Source organism: Echinops telfairi, unplaced genomic scaffold, assembly GCF_000313985.2.
Source record: "Echinops telfairi isolate 266 unplaced genomic scaffold, ASM31398v2 ScPeMD7_7475;HRSCAF=8513, whole genome shotgun sequence".
Lineage (NCBI taxonomy): Eukaryota > Metazoa > Chordata > Mammalia > Afrosoricida > Tenrecidae > Echinops > Echinops telfairi.
In genome coordinates, this window is record NW_022111379.1 from 30,540,609 (window position 1) to 30,547,979 (window position 7,371).

Below are 7,371 nucleotides of genomic sequence, written 5' to 3' on the forward strand. Positions count from 1 at the left end.
ACAATTGATGTATGTATGGATTGTGATAAGAGTTGTATGAGCCCCTAAGAAAACGATTTAAATATAAACAAACAAACAACCAAAAAGATTGAAGAAAGTGTTCTAAAACTGATTGTGGTGATGATTTTACAACTCTTCTTGATATGACTGAACTATTGAATTGTATGCTAAGTGAATTACATGCCAATAAAAGTCTGGGAAAAAGAAAAAGATTTATAGTCTCAGGAACCTTCTCTTGCATCACTCTGGATCTGAAGTGATCCAATAGTAGTGGGTCAGTCATCAATGAAGTGTGGGACAGTAGTCTGGAGGAGATGGACATATTTTGAGAATCACCACAATGCCACTCAGAGACATGAAGTGGGCACACGCTGTTGGAAGAATGGCGCTGATAAAACTGCTCAATGCGCAGTTGCCACAAACCTTCATTTTTTAAAAGAGAAAACAAAAAAACCCCAAAACATCCTGTCTGCAAAGCACTATAAAATGATGTATGTCTGTCCAAAAGCAGAAGTTCTTCATTGGTGTTCTTGAGCGCCTACAATCCCAAGGGGAGATAGACATGTGTACTTGAGATAGCGTGCGATTTCTATGGTAACTCAGAGATCACGGTCATCCAATGATTACACTCCACTGTCCTGAACACACTTGTTTTGGAATAAATGTTCTGAAGAACTCTGCCTTAGGAACGTTTGCCAGGTTTTGAAGTTCAAGCAGAACTCAAGGAGGAGGATCTTGTGACAGTGGTCTTTAACAGCCTCCTTCCTCTCTGATAGTCAGCTTCCAGGTCAGAGGCACATGGTCGTGCCACAAGTTAAGCATTGGACTGCTAACTACAAGGTAAGCGCCCACCAGTGGCACCATGGGAGGAAGGATCTACAGTCTCAGAAACTCCGTGGAGCAATTGGACCCTGTCCTTTAGGGTTGCTGGGCGTCAGAAGCTAGTGGGTGGCAGGCTCCGTCATGGAAGGGTTAAGCATTCTGCTGCTAGCCTAAAGGGCTGCAGTTTGAACTCACCCAATGACTCCACAGGGGAAAGATTTGGCTGTAAATATTATAACCTAGGAAGCCCCATAGGGCCATTCTACTCTGTCATATGGGATCACGATGAGTCAAAACTGACTAGAGGGCACCTAATAACAACCACAACAGAAAGCTTAGGTAGCAAGGTCGTTGGAAAGATTTTCAGAAAATGTACAGAAAGTGCCCTCTAAGTGTTCCCTGGTGGCATAGCGGTTAATTGTTGGGCTACTGAAATGATCACCCGCTCAAGAGAAAGATAAGGCTTTCTATACAGACAATTACAGAGTTACAGCCTGGGAACCCACAGAGGCAGCTCTACACGGTCCTACAAGATCGCGATGAGCTGGAGTCAACTCACTGGCAGGGAATTTGGTCTTTTTTGGAAGTGTGCCTTGTGCCTGGCATACAGTAGGTGCTCAGCAAACTGCAATGCCTCTCCCTCTTGTTTCTCTGTGCTCAGGAGCAAGGTGCTAAGCTGACTTCTGACCGGCTCAGCTACCAGAATATCGCAGAACTACGGGCAAAGTTATTTTTAGCACTAACAACAGTCGTGATGAATGGAGATGTCAAGTGATTTTTTTTTTGCTGAGGAATACACACGTGAGAACGACACTTCTCACATCCTGTCACATGCCCACCTGACAAACGTCTTATTTATTTATAGGTTTAACTAATTAACAGATAGGAAAAAGTTTACACCCAACTCGAAAGTTCTGTTATTTCGGTTCCTCTTCCTGGGTTTCTGTGTTATGGGGAGAATTCTTTGGGACGAGGTTAGAAACCAAACCTTACAAACAAATCCTTAGGGAGCGTTGCTCGTGAATGGGAGTGTGGCATTTTTCCGTTTCATTTCACATGACCGGACGACAGTGAAATTAACTCAGCCGAGGCTTTTTAGATGAGTGGTCTTGAGAAACTCGCTCCCACCAGCTGAGCATCTCGTTCTTTCAAAGGAAGATAAGTCTGTCCCATTCTGTAGAAGAGTTCTGAAACAAGCAAAAAAAAAAAAAAAACTTGTGAAAATTTTGGTAATTGAAAATAAAATCCTGTACAGAGCCTACATTAATGCTGTTCCTACATTAAGGCATATTCCAAAACATGGAGACGCTGTGGTGGCACTGCCACAGGCATTCTTGATAAATTAAGACCTGAACAGTTTGGTGATTTTATAGAGAGACATAGGAAGCTCTTAGACGATTTCTCAATTGTAGTTAAGCAGCAGCTATGAAATGGGCTTAAAAACAGAATAAAAAGCGTGAAATGATTGTGTCCATTGGGCAGGAAGGGCCAGATTAGTTATCCTCCCTTTGCCCAGTCACCAGTTGGGAGGTTGACCCTGGGACTGGCTGCTGAGTCCCGAAAGGAGAGAGTGCAGCTGAGGACAAGCCTAAGGATGCTGACAGAGGGAGGCTCTGAGCAACACCCTCCCCACAACTGGCAACATGTCTGTCCTCCAAGGGGACCTGGTGGCACAGCTTCATGTCTACCAGCATCTACTCTCAGAGCCAGTTCATCACCGGAATCAGCTTGTGTGGGATTCTGATGGCAGTTTTTTTCAGAGGGTGATTGCTGTAATTAAATATGGTCCCTGTCACTGAAGCTGGTCTTGAGGACACAATTGGTATTCGTTGTGCCTCTTCTCTCCTCTCTATTTTAGAGACTCCTCTCCTCCAGCTGCCATTTCTGCTACACTGGTGGCTTGTGCCAGAAAACGATTCCCATCTCCCAGGGGTTTGAACCCTTAGTCATGATGTTCTTCTCAACACTGGAGGGGAACATTATCAAAGTAGACCCAAATGGCCCACCTGTGTGCCTGCCTGCCCCCATTGAGTAATGCTTCTGGAGGGTCAAGGTCAACCAACCCTCCCAAGATGGTGACTTTTCTTCTTCTGGTCCCTCAACACTAGAAATTAAACGTGTCCAGACAGGAACCATAACCTAAAAGAGGCCTTCAAAAAATTTGTGGAAAAATTACATTTTCTTTTAATCCAATTGTCCCACAAACTTAAAAATGTCCTCCTTGCATAATTCAATAGGATCTTGTTGTGTCTCCTACACAGACTATGTCCCTTCTGGGCACCAGGACCTCTAACCTTGAAGAGCTCCAAGTTGTGAGAGTGGGAAGTTCAGAGCCCACTAGTGGATCAATGCGAAGGATGGTGGGGATTCTCTTTCTGAACCTCTGTATTCTTCCTTGTGGCAACACAGATCCATATAGAGAGCTTTGATCTGTGCATGCATTACATCCCAGAGGATGGTCCCCGCCTTACAGAATGTTGCCTTGAGGCTGGCATACAGCTATGGCTTCCGGAGGGGGTTTCAATGTTCTATCCGACAGCAGACAGCTTCTGGGTAGTTAGGTATCTTTGGCCCGATCATATGGTTCCAGGCCTACTCTTTCCAGAACAAAGCCCGAAGCAGCCCACCAGATAATGTGATTCCATCTTCATTGTAAGTTGTGCAAGTTATAATACTTTTTCTTTTATTTTGGTGGAAGTACCCGCAGTGTATCCCTGACCACTGGACATTCACATTTTATGGCTGAGACAGTTCCCTGAATATACCATTTACCTCTAACTCTCCAGAGAGATCTCTTACTCATCTAGCCTGCCTGACATAGAGTCAATGGAAGGTTGCCTCCTGTGCATGTGGAAAGCGGGACACTGAATCAGGGAAACTGGAGAATAAGTGACGCCCTTCAATTGTGAAGAATATTGAATGCTCATCTATTGTGGGCTGCCGGAAGAAGGGACAAGTCTGTCTCAGAAGAGTTACAGCCAGGATGCTCCTTAGGAGCCAGATTGGTGGGATTTTGCCTCACATACTTTTGGTATGTTACCAGGAGGGCTCAGTCCTTGGAAAAGGACATCATGTTTGATCATGGAGACAGTCAGCAAAACTAAGGGGAGGGCCCTCAATGAGGTGGACTGGCATGGAGTGGCACAAATGGGCTCAAACCTTTGTGAGGATGGTGCAGGACCCAGCTTTGTTTCTTTCTGTTGGAACCAACTAGAAGCCATCCACAACCGTAGAATGCCCAGATCTCTCCAGACGACATGAAGACCATGTGACTGCCAATAGTTGTTGTGGAGTAAGTTCTGACTCACGGCAACCCTTAGCCCCCACCCCACCCCCACCCCGTGTGTGCTGAGTAGAGCTGCTCTATTGGGCTTTCAAGGCCTTTCACACACAGATTGCCAGGCCTCTCTTCCCAACTGCCTCTGGGTGAGTTTAAGCTGCCAATGTTGGGCTGGTAGTCAAGCACTAAACCATTTGTGCCACCCTTAGGAGCGTTAACACAGCCCTCTGACCAAATTGTTAAGGGTCCAGTCTATGCAAACTGAACACAAACTGTTTCTCAGATCTTTTCTGAATGAGACAGGAAAGAAAATGTTTGTTAAATCAATTACTGCCTATGATCTACCTATTTTCGTTAGCTGCTGCTGGTGTCTGGAGTCCTGGTGGCGCAGTGGTGAAGGCATCTGGATGCTAACCCAATGATGGAGTTCAAACTCACTAGCTGCTTGGTGGGAGAAAGATGTGGTGGCTACTTTTAAAAGGCTTACACCCTTGGCAGCCCAATGTGTCAGCTCTGCTTCATCGTATAGGGTCTCTGTTACTCAGAATAGACTATTGCAGTGGCGTGTTTATTACTGTCATAGCATAAGTGCCACAAGTGGATGGCTTTAAAAATTAGAAACTTATTTTCTCACATTATGGGGGCTAAAAGTCCAAATCAGTTTCTTAGGTTAAAAAAAATTTTTTTTTTTTTACTGGTAGGCTCAGGCATTCATTAGATCCTTGACATGTAGATTCCAACATGACATTGTCTTCTTCACTACATCTAATTGAGTCTTTGAATAATTCAGAAGTGACTATATATTTTGGACATACCGTATACTCTTACAGGCTAATGAACAACACAAAGAAAACCCTATTTTCAAACAGAATCACAGCCACATAGCCAGAGAGGTTAAGATTTCAACACACACAAAAGGACAGCATTTGCCCACTGACACTGTTTAGAAGGGTTAGGAAATAAGGGGACTGGAAACAGGAAATATTGCAAGGAAGTGGGATGAATAATATTACATTATAGGGATTGCAAACAATGACATGAAGCAAAATGTGTATGAATTGTTAAAAGGAAAGTTGGTTTGCTTTGTAAGCCTTGACCCAATTCACAAGGAAAAGTTGTTTTTTAATCGACTTCTTCCATGGTGATGGAAATTTTGGCGATGGATTTTGGCAGTATACATTAGTTGTACACTGTGGTAGTTACATAATCTGGTATCAACTTGAGACTATTAAGAGTGAAGGGCTGGAGTTTAGCCTGTTAATCAGGTTGCAGCTTGATGACATCATTTGGAGGTGCTAGGGAGATAAATAGCTGACTGGAGGCCAGATACAGATTCTCTCCCGGGGAGGCATTCCTATTGACAAGCCATATGGAGCCAGGCTGATGGAAGTCAGTGCCCAGAGCTGGAGGAGCCACATAGGGACCCACGCCAGCGCTGAGATGCTTCCACCACCTCTGCATCTCCACAACTTTCCACACACTGACCTGTGATCTTCCTGAATTTGGTGTCATTGCATATGTTGCGTGAGTCTGAAGAGGAGTTTATAGATTGGTATCAGACATATGGGCTAATATCAGACTTATGGACTCGATCTGGACTGAGCTGGGATGTTATCTTAATATACAATTACTCTTTGATATAAAGTTCTCTATTACACACATATGAGTATCTATGGATTTGTTTCTCTAGTCAACCCTTTGATCTAAAATAATCAGGTCTTTAGAGTCCAGCGGTTCTCAACCTGTGGGTTGAGACCTCTTTGGGGGAGGGGCGTCGAATGACCCCTTCACAGGGGTCACCCGATTCATAACAGTAGCGAAATTACAGTTATGAAATAGCAACGAAAATAATTCTATGGTTGGGGTCACCACCACATGAGGAACTGTATGAAAGGGTCGCAGCATTAGGAAGTTTGAGAACCACTGTTACGGTACCTCCTCACTTCGTCACCAGATGAAATCTACACAGAAAGAGGCAGCTGGGATACGGTGGGGGTCTGCCATGAGGAGGATCCTGAAGGGACTGCCAATTGCAGGTTATCTGCTGGCCAATCTCCCTGCAGCTGGTGAAATCAGATAGCAAATGACTTTGTGTTGTGGAAGATAAACCAGGAGCCCTCCCTTTGGGTAGTGGGCCCTGACAGGAACATTGGAAATATGGGATTGGACCAGAAACCACAAAGTAAAGAGACAGTGTCATGCTAAGAAATTTGAACCAGAAACCACAAAGTAAAGAGACAGTGTCATGTTAAGAAGTTTGAGCACTAACGCATGGGCAAGTTGGAGCCCCTGAAGCGTTTTGAACTTTGGAATAACAGCTGGAGATGTGCTATAGGATGTTTTCCAGAAGCCCGTGTGGAGAAAGGACTGGAGGAGATTGGTACAGGGGAGTATTAGGACACCCTTGCCATGGTTCATATGAGAGATGGCAAGTGTCTGAACAAAGACAGGATGGGGAGTGCCCAGGGAGTGAAGTGGGGAGAGTTGGAATAAATTTAGAAAGTCAGATTGCCAGGAAATGCAGATAGTGAAGATGAGGCTGTCAAGAAGTCTTCCTACAAGATCACTGAATCCTTTAGTAATAAGGATTAATATACACATATACAACAAATGTGAAGCTACACATCCTTCCGCTATGTCTGAAGGCTGTGACCCGCCTCTCTAACGCTTTCCTGAAGAACCCTGTGCTCTCTGACTTGCACTACATCTGAATGACAGTTGAGAATCCCCAGAGGACATTCCTTTGAAATGCTTGTTGAGTTCTGGGAGTCAGAAATCTGAAGGGGCAATAGGCTGTAAGGTGGCTGGGATCAGATTTCCCAAGAAATTTTCCTAGGATAGCCATTGCTACACTTGAAGAATGAGCAGGTGCCTTATCATGACAGAAAAAAAAAGTTCCTCAATGCAATTTTCTTCACCAATAAACTTTTCAATTTTCTTAAAGCTCCTTTATAACAAACCCCCCACCGCTTTCCTGTGTCCTTGGAGACAACTTACCAAGACAACTGCATCCCCAAACCCTCAAATCAAACTCACTGCCATCCAGTCTGTTCTGACTCAGAGTAAGTTCTACAGGACAGAGTAGAACTGCACCTGTGGACTTCTGAGGCTGTAACTCTTTTGTAAAAACAGCCTTAATAACATATCATATATTTTAATGGTTTAATCATATTAAAAAGAACTGTATTCTTAATACTCGACCTATAAATATATGTACATTGATCTATTTCCCCCTCATCTTATATAAATATATTTACATCTTTATATGC